This window comes from Pinus tabuliformis, chromosome 6 (genome assembly GCF_031772625.1).
Source record: "Pinus tabuliformis cultivar Carrire ecotype Pingquan chromosome 6, CPIR1, whole genome shotgun sequence".
Lineage (NCBI taxonomy): Eukaryota > Viridiplantae > Streptophyta > Pinopsida > Pinales > Pinaceae > Pinus > Pinus tabuliformis.
In genome coordinates, this window is record NC_142292.1 from 1,223,906,262 (window position 1) to 1,223,925,558 (window position 19,297).

Here is a 19,297-nt window from a genome sequence, read left to right on the forward strand (position 1 = left end):
GTGTGTGAGTTTGTGTATGTTTAGACTTTCTACCCGCAAAAGAGGGTCCAATATGAGAAAAAATTTCAGATTTATCAGTGTTCCCTCGGCCCTTATTGAGCTTCGGACCCTTACCCCTTTTAGGCATTCATCTTAAAATAAAATCCAAAAGAATGACAAAACTTTTAAATTTACAAAAAACGAATCTTAAATCAAATGCTGCAAATGAATAAATAAATCAACACTATGAAATCCTTCAACAATTGAAGCACATTGCAGAAAAATTAAAGTAGACTTACCCATACTGCGAAGGAAATAAAACAAGAAATTTATTACCAATCTTTAGAAACGCCTCCCCGGTAACAACTCCAAAATGTTGGGTGCAGGAATTGCAGTTCAGTAAACTCATTTCAACACTCAATTTGTCAACCTGAGGTTTTGTACACTTCGAGGCATAGCACAGGAAATGCCAAGAAATGGTATGAACCTTCTCTAATTGTATTCCTACTTATTTGATTACAAATTGCAGACTCGAAAGGAAAGATCACATGATAATGAATACCAAGAAAAATCTGGTGCTGAATGAAAAGAATGTACTTTGCAGAAATTCAAATAAAGGAAAATCTCAATTCATCATGAACAATCTGAATCGATAAAATAAATATTTGAGATTCTCTTCAATATAGTTGTAAGATAGAAGAATGATCCAACTAATCAGGATTCCTGTCTTCCTCAAGATTTTCCTTCCTGTACCAAGTCGTAGTTCATGTACCGCAACAAGGTTTTTGTACTAGAGAGAAGCTTCTATACTGGAAGTATATATATTGGGACCTTACTGAAGATCTTGACCTACATACAAGAGCTCTGAGCCTTTTTACTAGAGCACTTTGTTCTTGTACTCAGAATTTCAATTCCTGTACTAGAACAAAGGTTCCTGTACTAGGGAACCAGAGTTCTTGTACTTGGTTTCCAGATTGGTTGCAAGAAATAAAATCATGTTAACTATGAAAATAAATGCAAGGTGAAAACAGAACTGTAAAGTGAACCTCTATAAGAAAAATGAATTGTTAACTAATCACATGCTTGGAAATGAAAGGTGCTTTCACAGCCAAAGGGAATTTCTATTGAAATAAGAAACCGTTTACTTGGAACTTTGACCCAAACATTAGCAAGCTCTTTCCTGAGATGATTGTTCATTGAGTAAATTATATCTACACCCTTATACAAATAATCATCTTAACTCAGGGAATCCTTCTGATAAATTTAGTATTAAGTCCAGCAATGAGTGCAGGTACAAATCAAAGTAACACAATAGTGTTTTAGTGAAAGCTTATTGACATTAATCAAATCTAAATCTGAACTTGAATATTGGAATATGTTTCACTAAAAATCCAAACACTATTTGCAGAAGAATAATAGACCTATAGAAATGAGAATGACTGCCAGCAATTAGTAAAGGAAACTTTCAACTTGTTGAAACGAAAACGCACCAGTGTAGGAAGCTAGATGTACATTTACTTTGTAAAGAAAAGGGCAACACACATTTGTAGGTAATAATGGAAGGAACTAAAAGTAAATGAAAATGAACCCCACACACACACCTGGATCCAGATCACATAGTTTGCAAGAAATTAAATTCCTTCGGCTATGAAAGAATCCAAACATGATCTGCTTCACTAACCTTGCATGAAAATAAATCTAACACACCTTTAACGAAGGGAGAATGAGTTGGGTTGGTTGGGCCCTAACCAACTAGCTCATTTCCCTGTAATGAAATAGAAAACTTCAAGCGCTCAAATGGAGCATCACAATGATATCGAGACAAAGAACTTCACAACTAGCATGTTCCTTTGTATTAAGTTTCAAAAAGAGAAAATACACATCGTGGATCCTCGATCCAGCCCAGAAATGGTGATACTCAGAAATTATAGTTGGTAGCAAAAGTTTAACACAACATTGCTAGCTAACATCTACATAGAAACCCTATTAAATACATGCTTCAGCTCTTGGCCGCAACAAAAATATAACAACATGATATATTAAGCCTTTCGGCTGTTTGCAAAAGGTCTAAACAAGGGTTTTGCAGCCGAAGTCCAGCCTTCATATCCCACCTTCTTCTCTAAGCGCTGAGCCCAGCAAGGAAACTGATCTCTTAGACAAGAAATCTTCGTAGTCTACTAAGTTGTCCCATCCACAAGCAACGATTCAAACAAAAATTGATAGCTGCCTCGAAAGTGCAGGAACGCTGACCGGTACAAGCACAATTCCTGCACCAACCCAATCTCTCACATAGATTAACACTTTGGTTCCATCGAATTACTTAGGAAAGGAATATATTAGTTGCAAAGACATTTTAAGATATAAAACCTGTAAATTTAATGATTAAGTACATATATAACCTTTGAATATGAAAAAAATAAGAGGAGTGCAGGAATGTGTGCAATTGGGAAAAGGTATAGGAATATATAGGCCTTCAGGGTTAAAATTGGGGTTAAGGTGGTGCGTTTGGGATCGGATAGCGACAAAAAAGTAGGACAATTCTAGCCACCAATGCACACCAACAGAAGGCAAGAGACAATTGCAGCCACTAAAGGACAACAATCAAAATAAACACACTATAATCACAATGGAAAATCACTCGCAAAGGTTGAAATCCACTGAAAATAAGCAGAAACCCTAATTTTCTTCTAGCCTATGAGATCAGTGCGCTTGTTAAAGGAAAATCAACGATGAAAGGCAGAGCAGTGCGACTATAAATTCAAAATCAGTGCTGGCAGCACTTCTGTAAGACTAGAAAATGCATTAGGCGAGGAAAATAAGGAAAAAATAAAAATTTTCAAAAATTAGACTAGACTCAACACTCTCAAGCAAAAATCGGTGACTATGTAAACCTACAGTGCTGCACACAATCCAAGAAATCAATGATTGGTCAAACTCATAGGAGAATATGATCAAAGGAATGGATGGAAGGGTTATAGCTTCACCAGTGGAGTCGCCATTTTATTGTCTAGCTAACTCCTCTCTACGGACAAAGACGATCCCTCTAGCCCAATGAGTGGGACTAGCAACCAATGTGATAATCTACGAGACACTTTCCTAAATTACAATCGAAATGAGAAAAGAGGAAGGATACCTACCTCATTCTGATGCTACAATGCACAACTTTTTTGAAGATCTTGATCGCTTGATCCTTAGACTCAGTCCTACTAATCACAACATTTGAATACATGTGCAAGAGGACAAAGACACAACAAAGCATACAAGTGCAACACACATAATCGAATGTAATCCACTTAATAGATGAAGGAGCATTAAGATAAATGATGCATTGACACAAGCATTTATGGAAAGTGAACCAGCAGTTGTATATATTAATAAATGAAAGAGGAAGCATACAACCTAGGCCTTGATGTTAATAAGCCCTCCTTGAGTGAATTTCCAAGTCCAAGCTCAAGCTCTCTAAGCACTCCTTCTCCAAGCCAAAGTGAATAGCATGTAGGCACTATCTTAGAATAAGGGTGCAAATAATCAGAGACTAACCATTTAGGAATGGAAGGGGATGAATATATAGGTAGGGAGAGGGAGTTAGGATCTCTCCAAAGATAGGGGAAGGCCCTCATCTCAAGGAGGAAGCTCATAGGGATAAGATCAAAGGGAAATATTGGGATAATTTGACCACATCCACAATGAACAACCTCCAGCTCGTCATTCTAGAAGCCTCTAGATCATGAAGCTTCTTGTCCTCTTTAGAAAAACTTGACTTTTAGGGATCAACACAAGTATCCAAGTAAAAACCGCGCTGGAAATGTGAGGCTAGTATGGTGTAACCCACCATTTGCATGAGTATGCAGTGCTGTAGTCACGTTGAACGTAAAATTAGGGTTTTGAGCTCACTTCTTCAGGCAAGGCTCAAGACATGTTTTCATTAGTCCTTCACGAAGGATCTGGACTGCATATCAAGATGGGTACACTAGATAATTGCCAAGTTTTGGATAATCTGGGGTATGTCACATGGAAGTGAATAGGTGTGATAAAATATTGTGTAACACTAGGCTAGAGATGTGTTCTGGCATCGTTAAACGTAAGAGATGTCATTATTTGCGAGCGTTGTATCCTAGGGGTGAAATCCCGTTGCACATATGGAAGTGTATAGGACCATTTTTCAGTACTTTTGGGTATATTGGAGGCACTCCACACATGATAAGTATAAAGGAATGCTCTCATCGAATGGTTACACATTATACATCACTACTACGGAATACACTCCCATGTGTTGTCAAGTATATATTGGGAACCCCTATAGGTTTCTATCCATCCATAGGTAACCGAGTCTATCGGCTTGTATACCATGATACACTGAACACAAAATTCAGGGAGATTGGTTGTCCTATGTTAATTCCTTGGTTTTTCCAGGGTGTATATAGCAGTTCATGGCTTCTTGGTAAACCCTCATGCCTAGTTTACCCCTTTTTGATTTATTTCCTTTTTGTTAATAAAATCAATCGACCACGAAATCACAAGTCGCCCATGAAATAAAAACCTCCTTTTGTCCTCAACGTTAATGGTTAATTGTAAAATTGGATTTAATGCCGAAGCATTCACCAACATACATTTTTTATTCATTTTCTGAAAAGACATGTGGCCGAACCACTGAGAGTCCTAAGCGAGACCCCAGATATCTATGGAGATATTAATGCACCTGATTCACCTAGAGTTGTAGGTTCCGATACCATTGAGCCTGAATCCCTTGAAAACCAAGGAGTTGAACTTGGTCTTGTCCTAAGCATCCAACCCCTTGCTTCCCGACCACCTCCAGAGTCAATAGGATCCTCCTAAGACACTCCTTCGGCTATTCCTCAACCTATTTCAGATTTCTTGCTTTTTCCTCCTAATCCACTCTTTGAATTAGATTCTCCTATGTATTTATCACCTCCACATCTGTATAGTCCTTTTGATACTCCCAACGTACCTTTGAGTCCTTCTCCTAGAATGACTCGAGTTCCCAACCGAGAGTTGTTCCCAATCATGGCAATAGAAGGTGATAATCCACCTGTAGGGTCAACACCCCAAGGTATTCCAGTGGAAACTTTTGGAACTCATATTCCTAGTACGAAGATTGATCCTTTGTTACTTCTTCCTCTTGAAGGCTTTCCTTATGTTTTCGCTCCCTACATGACAACAGGGCCAAGTACACCTCCTACTTATAGTACACCCTTGGTTCCAAAAAGTTATAACTCTCTCGGTAATGTTGTTTCAGACAATTTTGGCGCAACTTCACTATTTCACAATCCCATTTGGTCCTATAGTGTCACTCCTACTACTAACTCATTTGTTCCAAACATGCTGGTAACTTCACAGACCCCTACCCAACCTACAATATCGGTAAGTGAAACACATGTTCCTCTTAATATTTCTTCTCCTCCTACTGTAGCCACGGTAACTGCGGTCCCCAATGTGAGTGGACAACCTACAAATTCATTTGTTCCACTATCTAGGGGGAACTTCCTCTGCCCTACATACCTCTTGCTTCTAGTGGAAACTATCCACCCCCTCCTCCCATATCGAGGTAAATTCAACCCATTGGTGTTGTTCCTAACCTAGGTGGAATGCCAACTCCATCTATATCAGGTAACATCATAGGGACCCCTTTACAAGGTCATCAATTCCCTTGGACTCAACCTTCCTACCAGCAACCTTATACGCCTACAGGCCCTCAATAGCTTCAAACTCCTTACATAGTACGATCCTCAAATGAAATATAATTATGGGACTAGTATTCCTCCTCTACGGCCACAAATTCCTATTCAACCGTAGCAGGACCCTACCTACAGCCACAGCCGCAAGTTTCCTACCTGCGTCCATAGCCGTAGGTTTCTTACCTACAGCCACAGTTGTAGGTATCTTACTCACAGCTGCAATTGCAAGTTTCCTACCAATCCTAACAGGGACCTTACCAGTAACCATGATAATGAGTTCCTATTCAACCTCAGTAGGGACCTTACTCACAACTGCAACAACATATTCCTTCCAATCCCAATAGGGACCTTACCAATAATCATTTCCACAGTCGTAGCAAATGCAATAGGGACCTTACCAACAATAGTATGGTCAGTTTTCTTCGCAAACTCCATACGTCCAATATGGTCACCAAGCTCAATATGGTCAACCTCTTTATGGTCAACCTCCATATAATCAACCTTTGTATGGTCAACCCCCATATGGTCAACCTCCTTATGGTCAACCCCCATATGGTCAACCTCCTTATGGTCAACTTCCATATGGTCAATCTCCATATGGTCAATTTCCTTATGGAAAAAACCCACCACAGTGCGGCCAGACCCAAAATTAGCCAGGTTGGAAAACTTAGTTTGGTACATACCAAAGACCCTATACTCCATAAAATCCACAATTGCCATTTTTTGCAATGTTAGAATTACTGGATGTGTTAAGGCTTACGAATGACCCAATACTTCACTCACTATATTGGCCTCTGGTACCAACTAAAATATCTAGTGATTGCCCCAAATTCAAAGTAAATTTGGAGAAGAACCCCAAGCGCACATTATGACTTACCACCTTTGTTGTTCCTCTAACTCTTGGGTTGATGATTCTATCCAATTATGTCTTTTCTAATGAAATTTATCAGACACTGCCACTAAATGGTAGATCGAGCTTCGTCATGGTGCTTTCCAAGATTTCAATAATTTGACGACTTTCCTCACCCATTTCCAATTTCTTGTCTGGTATCAGACTGGAACCCATCTCTTAACATCTTTGAAACATATGACTTCTACTCATATCTCTGATCATATCCATGAATGGAGGCATAGGCATTGTCACATCAAAGTCGATATCCTGGATCAACTTTTGACTCAATGGTTTACTAAATCATTCATCCCTCCTATCACTAAAGACATAGCCATGGGTGGTTGTGTGACTGAGGAACAAACCATTTCCCATGCCTAATATTTGGATTTTGTTTATTCACAATCTAGCACATTATATGAACTCTTACTTGGTTCCCAAAGACCTTTGACTCACCCTGCATCTTCCAAACCTGCAGTTTCACCACCTATCGATGGCATCATTGGATCTGTGGCTCAACGGTCTAGTAGTACTCCAACTACTTCTTCAAAATCTAAATCTACTCTGTCACTACAACTTCTAATATTGTTGATAATCCTAAGAATCCTGGTAAATCCTCAGAGGTAAATGTTTTCCAGTCTACCATAGTAAATAAATCCCTTAAAGGCAAGAATAAGGGTAAAGGAAAAGTTAAATAATATACACCTAAATAGGATTCCCCAAAACCATCAATTGATGATACATCTAAGTGAAAGCCTAAATATCCTCCCCTTATTTGTGAGGAAGATCATTACACTAAGGATTTCCCCCGACATGCCAAAGTAATTCATCTTTTGAAATGCACCACAGGGATGCCAGTTGTGCTGAAGGAACCTTTCCCATCTCAGCAGATGCATTTGGTAGACCAACCCCACGCGCAAACCTCTAAAAGCTCTCAAGTGTTCATGAGTGGCTCAGAAGCAATTTCCATAGCCACAAGGTCAAAATATTATCTGCCTCCTGAGACACCTATGGTAGAGAAAGATACCACCGATGTACCCTCTTCCTCCACTTTACCCAGTTCTGGCCCTCTCCATATTGAGAAACCTAGAACTGATTCCATAATTCGACCACTCCCTAAAGGTGTTCTTCGGAAATCTTCCTATAATCCAAATGCACGAGCTACCCAACACTACAGTAGTGTAAAAGATTGGCTCAAGCACCCTCGGCGATGTCGGCCTTGTAAGTCCTTAAAGTGTGTCCATCACAACGAAAGGATTTTCAAGTTGCTATTGGAGGAATTGATCCTGTGGATTTCAATTTGATTACTTTTGATCTTGAAAACCATGTTCCTCACCTACCACCTCAACTTTCTTTTCTCATACAAGTTGTTGTTATGGGAAAGACTATCCACCAGACTGTTGTTGATGAAGGAGCCTCCACATGCATCATGTCCATATCATGTTGGAAAGCCATTGGTTCCCCTCCTCTCAACTAGTCTCTAAACACTTTAGAAGCTTTCGATGGTCGAGGTTTCCACCCATATGGTATTCTCAACTCCTTACCCATTCAATTGGAAGGAAATATGGTCAATTTAGAAGTAGAGGTTGTTGATGCTAATCTCAATTACAACCTTCTACTTGGTTAGAGCTAGACTCATGCAATGTTTTGTGTGGTTTCTTCCCTTTTCTGTGTGCTTCGTTTTCCCCACCAAGGGAAAATTGTCACAGTTGATCAATTGGCCTTCTTTTCCTCTAACTCTTCAACAAGTAATGTGCCTTATGTTGGGAAAACCAACATTCCTTACGAAAATTTCGGAGTCGGTATTTTGAAAGACTCTACCTTAATGGGAAAATTTTCCCTTCCTCCTCCCTCCAATTTTGCCTCAATTAACATGATCTCGTCTAATAATGACCCATGGATCATCCCTAGTCCTGACTAGATTGATAATTTTGGTGACACCATTCTGCTTATCCTAGTTTTGCAAGCTTATCAAATTGTCCTTTTGGCTTCCATGGTTGCGTCTAAAACTCATGATTGATTAACATTTTTTCTAGACTCATATCTACAAAATCCTTGGCTTTGTTCTTTTGATTTAGAAGATCTTTTGAATGAGATGTTCCTTACTGATGAAAGCATCATTGAAGTCATGTATCTTGAAGAAACCCGTTGGAATGATATTCATCGTCATTCCTCTTTTCTTCCCAGCCTTGGATCAATTACTACTTGTCTAGGTACTTTACTTTCGCCTAAAATGACTAATTTGTTTCAAACACCCATATTGGTTCAGGAGGTGTTGTTTGAAGGAAATTTGGGGAAAATTTTAGCAACCATACCCATCGACATCTCGGTCAAACCTAGGATTGTCGAAAACATTCAGATAGGGGCTTCTTGTTCTCCTGATAAAATTAAGATCTATACAACCTTGGTTCAAATAATTTCGTGATGTCTTCGTCTGGACTTACTAAGAGATTCCTGGCATTGATCCAAGTATTTTGGTACATGAGATCCCTACCTACCCAGATGCAAAACCTACTTGATAATGTCTTCGTCTGGTGCACCCAAGGAAGGCAACTTCCATTAAGGTTGAAGTTGAAAAACGTTTCAAAGATGGCTTTATTTACCCTATACCACTGACAGATTGGGTTTCCAATATCATTCTGGTAACTAAAAAACAAGGAACCATATGAATTTGTGTTGTCTATTGGGATATTAATCAAGCATGTCCTAAGGATAATTACCCTACTCCATTTATTGACCAGATTATTGACAAATGTGCGGGCAATTATTTTTTTCCCTTTATGGATGGATTTTCTAAATATAATTAGATTAATATCCTTCCTGCTGATCAACACAAAAATTCCTTTATCTATCCTTGGGGGAATTTCACCTACAAAAAGCTTCCTTTTGGCTTGAAAAATGCTGGTACAACCTTCCAAAGGGCCATGTCTTATGATTTCCATGATATTAAAAAAATCGTTCAACCATATCTTGACAATTTACCCTCACACTTGCTTAAACGTCAAGGCCATCTTGCTCACCTTCAGACAATTTTTCTTCATTGTCGACACTACAATATTTGGTTGAATCCTCATAAGTGTGTCTTTTGCTTTGAATCTAGTCGTCTCTTAGGCTTCGTAGTTTCCAAAGATGGCATCTGAATTGATTCGCTTCAGGTGGAATCCATTGCTAATTTTCTACCTCCATCTTCCTTACATCACTTCAGAGTTTGTAGGGAAAGACAAAATTTCTTCGTCGCTTCATCCAAAACAATGATGAGATTGCCAAGGGTTTTACTTTCCTTCTGAAGAGAGGGGTCTCATTAATTTGGGATGAAATTTCTTAGAAGTCCTTTGATGCTTTAAAGGTTGCACTCATTAGCACACCTTTGTTGCATCCTCCAATTTACCATCGCAATTATCTCCTGTACTTGGATGCCACTGACAATACCATTGGTATGGTGTCAGTTTAGAATGATGACGTTGAAAATGAGCATGTTATATACTACTTGAGCCATAACCTCTTTGATGTTGAAACTCAGTATGCTCATGTAGAGAAGTTGGCATTGGCAGTAGTTCAAGTTGTCGAATGTTTTCGTCACTATATTCTTTTACACAAAACTGTAGTGATATTCGATTGCAACCCCATGACTATATATTCCGTCTTGTCATTTTCATGGGGGGATACTCCAAATGGATTTTCATTCTGTAGGATTTTGACCTAGAGTTCACTAAAGGTAATTCAAAGAAATCACTTTTTTTCTTTTTCGAATTAATTTGTGACCTTCCCTCTACAAACATGATTGTTGTATCTAATGAGTTGATTCACGATGAATATCTCTTCCTTATTAGCACCCATGATCCATGGTATGGAGATATCATTATATGTCTCCAAACTGATACCTTTAGATCAGAGTTATCTTGCTCTAAGCGATGTCGAATCTGGTATTAGTCCTAACCCTATCGCATTATTGGGGATACCTTATACCGCCTTGGTGTGGATTCAGTCTTTCGACAATGTCTAACACATGAGGAAGATGAGAAAGCTTTAAAAAATTGCCACTCTGGGGCCTGTGGAGTTCATATGTTAGGATATCCCACTACTCAAAATATGCTTCGAACCGATTATTTTTGGCCCTCTATTTTCAAATATTACATTCTTTCAGTCCAAAAGGGTCATTCTTGCCAGATCTACAACTCGAGACAATGAACCCCACATGCTCCTTTACACCCAGTTATCACCATTGGCCCATTTTCCAAATGGGGCATTGATTTTATGACTTGTAACCATCACTCAGTCGAGAGGGATGGATACATTATCATAACTATAGATTATTTCACAAAATGGGCCGAGGTGATGCCTACCTACAATGTTGATGGTGAAACTACGAATTTGTTTCTAATCAACCACGTCATAGCTCGGTTCAGTGTACTACAAGACATAGCCACCGACCACAGCTCCCATTTTCGAAATCACATGATGAAAAACCTCACTGCACAGTTGGGCTTATTTCACAATAGCTCAACTCCGTATTACGCACAGGCCAATGGCCAAGTTGAATTTGTTAACAATATTTTGGTCACAATGCTTCAAAAAACCATTGGGATGCACAAAAAAATTTGCATCTCATTCTTCTTTTGACAGTATGGGCATATCGAACCACTACCAAAACGGAAACTGGATTCACACCTTTTCAATTGGTTTATGGTCTGGAAGTCACCCTACCTATCAAATGCGAAATCCCATATTTAAAACTAGCTCCCGAATTACTCCCTGGTACTTCACCCAAGGAAGAATGGTTACGTTATTTAGAAAGTCTTCATGAGACTCATCAAATTGTCGCATTGGTAAGTGAGACTCAGAAAAGACGAGTTAAATCTTAGTATGACAAAATTGTGACCCCTCATGCATATGCAGAAGGTGACTTAGTCCTTTTATATGATCAAGCTAATGACAAAATGGTGCATATGAGTTAGATGACTATGATGACAATTACTTTTCTGAGCCCCGCAATGGGTTCTACCTCAAAAAATATTATGCCTATATTTTTCATAGATACCTTGTACATTAATGTGTGTTTCATTAGTGTGCAGTCTTTTGGTGTGAATGTTTTCATTTATGTGAACATTTTTTCCCTACTTACTGCGTGTTCCACTTGGTTTGCAGATGTCGACGAACCTTCTTCCTCATGTCAGTTTTGTTGATGGTGCCTACCGTAGTACACATAATCTCTCTTCCACTACGTGGGAACTCTATGCTCCTAATGGTGAGTTAGTGAGTTTACAAGGCATATGTCTAGGTCATACAACTAACAATATTTCCGAATATAGTGTGATTGTCAAACTATTGTCAGAAGCTATTGCTCTTGGTATTAGGGTGTTAGTTGTTAAACTTGACTCACAACTCATTGTATTACAGTTAAACGAGCATTATTCCGTCAGAAACCCTAATATTTTAAGGATGTACTTACATGTTCGTCTCTTGGAAATAAATTTTTATTACATTACTTATCAACATATTTTGAGACATCTAAATACATTAACAAACACATTGGAAAATCATGTTTTAGATATACATCTGTGATGCATGTAAAAAGAAAACCATCACATAGTAGGAACAATAGATATAACAGGTAAAACATGTATGTATATATATATATATATATCTATATATATATATATATATATATATATATATATATATATATATATATATATATATATATAGCGAGAGAGAGAGAGAGAGAGAGTTTTCAAAATGTTTGTTACATCAAAAAATCAAAATCTCTGTTCTAAGACACATGGCTTCTCGAACCTACATAAGTGCATAAAATAAAAAGTATAGATATGGCTATCTTCTGACATGATGCTCATGATAGCATGAAACAAATATGATAACTCGATTCATTAACCAATGCAGTCTAGATGATACTCCTACGATATGCCTCTAATACCGCAGTGGAACCCCATCAATGGTCGTATACTTTGGAATGACCCTTGTCAAGGCTTCCAGGTTGTGTTCTACCTCCGTTATGGGATACGCTCCCTCCTCATAGGGTGCATCCTCAATTTGTCATGCCACCCTCCTAACTATCAAAGAAACCCCTAGAGCTCTCTCTGGTCCAACATCTGCAAAAATCATAAGTCTCAAACTCAATTCAAATAAAAAAAAAACATCAAAAAACTTGAAAAAACTTAAAAAATAGTTTTTTACCTGAATCAGTCCATTATGTTCCAAGTGGAAGTGAGAGGTCGGGATCTCCCCAGAAATCTATCCCAGCATAGGCCCAATCATCTACCATGATGATTTGTTGTCACATCCATCCAAAGAACGCTAGAGGAAAAGACATCCGCTGGCCACCTCCATGACAAGGCATCATCTCACCCCACCTTAACAAGTGTGGATCCCTAGGTCCTGGAGCCTCTACCTCTACCCACTGATACCTGAATAATGGTACATGTTCTAGGAAGAACGTCACCAAGATTGACCCATAGCCAAATTGTTTCAATATTCCTGTCTTGCATTTAGTGAGTTGGTCTTTCATGTTGACCAACAAACCTTCACACCAGTGAAATACTTTGGGACTAAGACAATATACTGCATACTGGAAGGGAGACTTGGTCACTTCGTGTAGACCCTGAGCTCCAACTATTTGAGCCATGGTATGAATAATCATTCTTAGTGGGAGATTTGTGATATTTTTTATATCTATTTTCCCACTCTTTGTTTTTCAAGCACTTAGGAAATTTCTAGCTATCAACATATATGTACTCTCTCCCCCAGTACGAGAAACATACAATTGAAGTTGTTGTCCCCTTCTATATAAAACTATGATGAAATAGATGTCTGCAATATCTATCTTGAGTTATTGGTCTCCTATGATAAATAGCTGGTGGTATACATCCCATCATCCAACCAAATGTTGGAGTAATTCCATCATGGTCCTAATCCCAGGGATACGAAAGAATTTGAGTAGTCCACATGCTTGAAGATCCCTTATGCAATTTGGATCTTGGGCTGCTTCATGGTCTTCTGCTTCATGACCTCTTTCTTTCCACTCTATCACCATTTTTTCAGTGAATAACTTGTGAAACATCCATAAACATAGTTTTTATTAGCTTCTATGGAAGGAAATTTAAAAAAAATAATTAATCTTTGAGTTTTCTATTTTTTTTTATGCCACAGTGCCAGCGCGACTGTTTCCAAATTTTTCCACGCTTCTAACACAATGGTGTTGTTGATCTCAGGGAGACCAGTACAGGTCCGATGGGAAATACCCACGCTGACGGGAATCAACATAAATTTTTTTCGAGCCCTCCTTACTGCCTACTCTACAAATGAAATCACTTAAAAACAAAATCAAAATGCAGAGGAAGGACAAATCTCTTACCTGAAACAAACAGATCATCGAATAGTGTCCTAGATTGGTCACACTCCTTGCCTAACGATTGAGGGAATTTGGGGTAAAAATTTATCTTCAAATTACCAAATGAAAAATGGTAACTTTGTTTTTACTTTTTGAGTTTATATAAACTTTTTAAAATATTTTTACCATTTAGGGCACATTTTTACTTATATTTTACTATTTTTCGTGAAATGGGTGTTCACTTGTGCATCGACAAGTCATGTATAAATGGTGACGGTGATTGATTTTGATTGAACTAGTGAGTTTTATTTTATCACTTTTTTGGACTCATAAAAAATAAACAAAAAGGAACCCCCTCGGAGTCATCTTTCAGCTCTTTTTTTACTCTCGAAAGATGAAAAGATGGCTGAGTAATTTTCATTTTGAACTCGTTAAAGTAAATGAAATGGCGTCTAATAAATATAAGTTTAACCATTTTCCAGACTGGGATATACTATTATATGAAAACGGAATACCTTTTTCAAACGTGGCTAAGAGGTTCTCTTGAATATTGTTTTCTACCTTTTCAGATTCGGGAGACTATCTATGAAAAGGGACTTTTGGAGTTTTATTTTTGTCTCTTTTTCAAAATCTCTAAACATGAAAAATACATTGAGTTACCCCTTCGTACAACTCATAAAACTTAAACGACTCAGGACTTGTCACCATGACGAGATCAAGTTACTCCTTCCTACGGATCGTTAAAACTACTTGGATGGATTCATCTAAAGAATGAATTTATATGATAAGCATATGCTATCCTCTTCAAGCTTATGATAAAAAAATAATGAGGTACTCACTAGAAATAGCGAGGAAAAATGGAAGTAAATATGTCCTATATTTTATGTAATGGCAGCATGTCGCTCTTGAACATGACACTTATCTGTCGCTCGTGTCAAGTTTGGGTTATTCTCACGTCATCACTTGCCTTATTGGGTTTTTTGAATCCATTTTCCTTTCATCTAATCATACCCTGTTTTCATCATGACCTCTGATCCTATGTTGAGTCAAATGTTGCCAAGCTTTGGAGTCATGTTGGCGATATGTTCAAGAGAAGTCTCATCTGCAATTTTAACTGCTTGTACCCTATTTGACCTTTCTGAAACAATCCTGAATCACTCTTACCTACTTTTCTACATCCTATGTTTCGTGTTGATGATGTGGGAACCATTATGGCCCTCCTCTGACGAATCACTTCCTGTCGACTTTAGCTCATTATTAAGGAATATTACCTAGAAACTCTTTTTCAATACCTTGGAGCTTACATATCTCAATGGCGGGTTCTTCACATTTGATGATAGGTTCACATAATTGGCCTTTGATCAAATGATTCTACGAGTGTTCGACTTCAACTTCCTTATTCACACTCGTGGATTGTGTTGTTTTACCTTGAGATCCATTATCATTATTGGTGGTTTCTCTCGTGCCTATTAACGATTTACATCATTAACCAGTAATTAGGTGGTTTTCTACCATGTTCAACTCCGACACGTCTATTCACATGGTAGGATCTGTACTTTGGTTGGACCGAGATAGAGATGAAGACCCTGGGTTTCATCTGATAAATACAAGTTTTGTGGATCTCAAGTAGCTATTCATGATTGTACACATGATTCCTTATATACAGATGGCTACTTCCATGCCATGGGTCCATACATATGATCCCTTCTATTCAAATCGTTGTGTCCATGTTGTGGATCGATAGACATGATCCTTTCTATTTGGATGGTTGTGTCCTGTTGAGTGGCCCGAGGTCGGGTCAACAACAAGGGGGATACCCACCCGGTCCGGAACCTGGTTAGCGGCTCCTTGCTTGTTTGGAGTAGCGGGTCCGACTGGGGATAACGGGACCAGCTTCCCGATGCATGGGATGTGTATGTGTGTGTGTGTGTGGAATTTTGGTTAGGTTATTTCTAAGAAACGTTCTAAAGACTACTGTAAATTTATCTTACAAACTTGAGCCTAAATTACTATAATCAAATGAAAACAACACACAGAATTTACATTAACCCGGGATGTTTCTTTTATCATGCGATCTAGAAAGATTTCTAACAACAGCTGGTGATAAAGATCATTCAACCGATATCAGAATATTAATCAGTAAATATAAACCATTCTGCATAAGAAGTTAGGCAGAGCGGTTGTGAACAACACATCGCATAATCAAATCATTCGCATATTAAACATGAATAGACAAATCCACCGTACAGAAGTGCCAAATGATAACTTATATATTCATACATTAACATGCAAACAATATCAGCTGTATATCGTTTTAAGAGTACAAGCAGAAATTAATCAAGAGATAAAAGTACCATTGATGACTAATTCTTACCCATAGACTTCAAACAATAACGATCTACTTCTACTTGCTTCTAACATCTACCAAGAGTACAGAAGTGCAACATCAGTAGCAGACATAAGAATGCAAACATAAATAAATCACAATCCTTCCATTCATCAAAACCTCCTCTGAGGGTGCAGAAGTGCATGTTCTGAGGACAAGTTTTTGACAAATATCTGGACCTTTCTCCAATGCAATGAGAAGGGTTAAAATACTACTATCTAATCCTAATAATAGTATTATTACAAAATTTTAGGATACGGCTCTCAAATGAACGTCCTTTTTCTAATCCTGTAAAACAAAAAGAAAAACAACTTTCTAAATTGAAATTACTTCTTAATCTAGTCTCTGAAATTGCAGTTTTCAAGCATGGGCTTGAGAAGAGTCGGTTGGCCGACTTCCGTGCTTAGTTGGGCTGCGAAAACAGCGTCCATAAGAGCTGGCGCTACTTTCTCTGCCGCGTTCATGATGCACCTTACTGTCATGCATTGGCTGTGGGGCTTAACTAAGTAAGTCCAGTAACTTTCCCAGTTTAGCCTCGATAATGCTCGGATTGTCTCCCCGTTTGCCTGTGCTTTCTGCTTCCACTCAGCCTCCAGTTGCGATGTGATTGGTAGGTACCCCGGAGTGGATTCTGAAACTAAGTTGGCCCTGTGTAAATTTTCATTTACACAATCGATAAGTATAGTCGCCTGTGTTGCCGCTGACTCTGCCGCCTGCTCCGCCTGTGTTATTTGCTCGTCCCACTTGTTAAAGAGCAGTTCTTTATGATTTTCATTAATCTTGGGTGCCTCTGCTCTTTTCCCTTCCTCGTCATTTTTCCAAGCCAGGTATTCTGTTATTCTTTTGTTGGCCTGGTCATAGTCATTCCGTAGTTCCACTACTTGGCTGGTGATCTTGTCGCTTATTTCACAAAACTCCCTCCACTGTGATATTTTGCGCACCACTTCCTCCTGTTGCTGTGACAATTGGTCGTTCAAGCCAATGGATTCTGAAATAAACTCTGTCAGCTTGGGTTCATCCTTATGCATTTCTTGCACCGTCTGCAGTTGTTTTTCTTTCTCTTCAATACTTCTTTGGTGGCTCACCTGCATCTGGCGAAAGCTTTCTTGTAGCTCTTCAAGCTGCTTGGAGGCTTCAGCGTTCTCATTGGCTTGTCGCAACTGTTGTTGCAGCAGTTGTATTTGACTTTCACGTTCTTTTAGAAGCTGTTGAACTTCAGAGGCCTTGTCGATAGTTGCAGAAGCATATGCTCCCGCAATTTGAGACAATTTCGTGAGATTTTCTGTTGGATTGTTATTCGGGTCTTTCCACAAGACATCTAGGTGTTCAGCATTCTGAGCCAGTGCATTTTCAAGCTTCCTTTTCTTTCTTTGTCTTCTCACAACTGCCTTGTGCTGTGGACTGTAAAATACGTCCAGTGGAGGGATTTCTTCTACGCCGAGTAGAAGTTCTGAGGATGGAGCTATAGGGAGATGCTCCGTCTCTACGGTACCACTGACTATGGTTGAGAAGACCTCTTGCACCACCTGAGTATTGCTCATAGGTGTTTGTGGGACTTGGCCTTCAAGATTTATCAATTCATTGAAGGTATCCCATTCTTTATCTAGTTCTGCTGTAACCAGAGGTGCTTCAGTGACGGGAGGGGGAATTCCTCTTGGTGGCGAGACGACAACTTGCTGCTGAGCCATCGAACTTGACTGAGCCGTGTCTTTGATTGTTTCTGCGTTCATGTCTTCTTTGTGGACAGACTCTTCAGGATCTGGAGATATTTCTTTTACGGCACTGGAATCAGATTTGGAGGCGTTGGAGTGTTCACTGAGGCTGACGCTTGGAGTCGGTTATCTGGCAGCTATCCGCAGCACTTCCAGTGGAATGTTAGCCAGCCTTCTTTCTCTATACAACTTGAATTTTCGGAGGTTGTCTGGGGAAAACCTTGACTAAGCTTCTTGCCAAACTTCTTTGATCGAGCTCTTACTCTGAAAGAGGTCGTCAAACGTATCTTTCTGTCCAGAGAACACACTTATCCTGACGCTAGTTGTAAATTCCTGGGCGACTTTATTTGGGTCGAATGGCCTTGGTGGGAGTTTAAATAGTTGGAGACACGTCACATTCTCCACCTCACCAAAAGCGTGTCCCACATCGAATAAAGAGAAGGCCCCACATGTGACGGGGAATGGAGGCCAAATGGCCTTCTTTTTGTTCTTTAGGTCCTTAGTTAAACCACCTTCAGAACAAGTCTGATAAGCGATTTCTCGAGCCAACAATTTATCTGGGATGTACAAGGGTAGGACATGAGGAGGTACTGTGCTTCCAAAAACTCGAATGTAGGTAAAAAATTCTTCTCCAAACCATCTTGCTACGGAGGTGATGTCGTTTTGTGCTTCGGGAGAGCATCTCAGAGGGTCTTTATCATATATCATTCTATGGATGGGCAGTATGAGCCCGTGGCAAATCTGGTAAAAATGAGGGGCAAACTGAGAATCCCACAAGACTTTATGGTAGACATGAATGGGCAATGGGTCCTGGGTAGTCCATTGCCAGCCCATAGTGGGGAATTTAGACACATAACAGATAGAGTCCATTATGTAGGCAGACATATAAAAAGGGGGATAAAACCTTTGGGAGAAGGATCTTTTAGAACGATAGTGAAGAATGGCCGTGTATAGAGTGTCAGAAAGGATTTTGGCCCAATCTATTACCTCGGAATTAGTCGCAGCATCAATTAACGGTAGCCATTCAGATGGAAATTTATTGATATCAGGCTTACCGAATAGCCTACAGAGCATGGCTGCAGCAAAACAATACGGAGAAGTAAGGGAACCGGTGCTATACATACCGTTCTTATCTTTCTTCAGTGGTTCATCCCTTTTCGACCATTCTTTGGTAGTGTCTGATAGGTCCGGATTCTCTGCTCCGAACTTCCCAACAAAATCTGCATTGTAGGTCGTTTAAGGTTCGGGAAGGTGATACATGAGCTTCAGGTCTTGAGCCGCGAACGATCC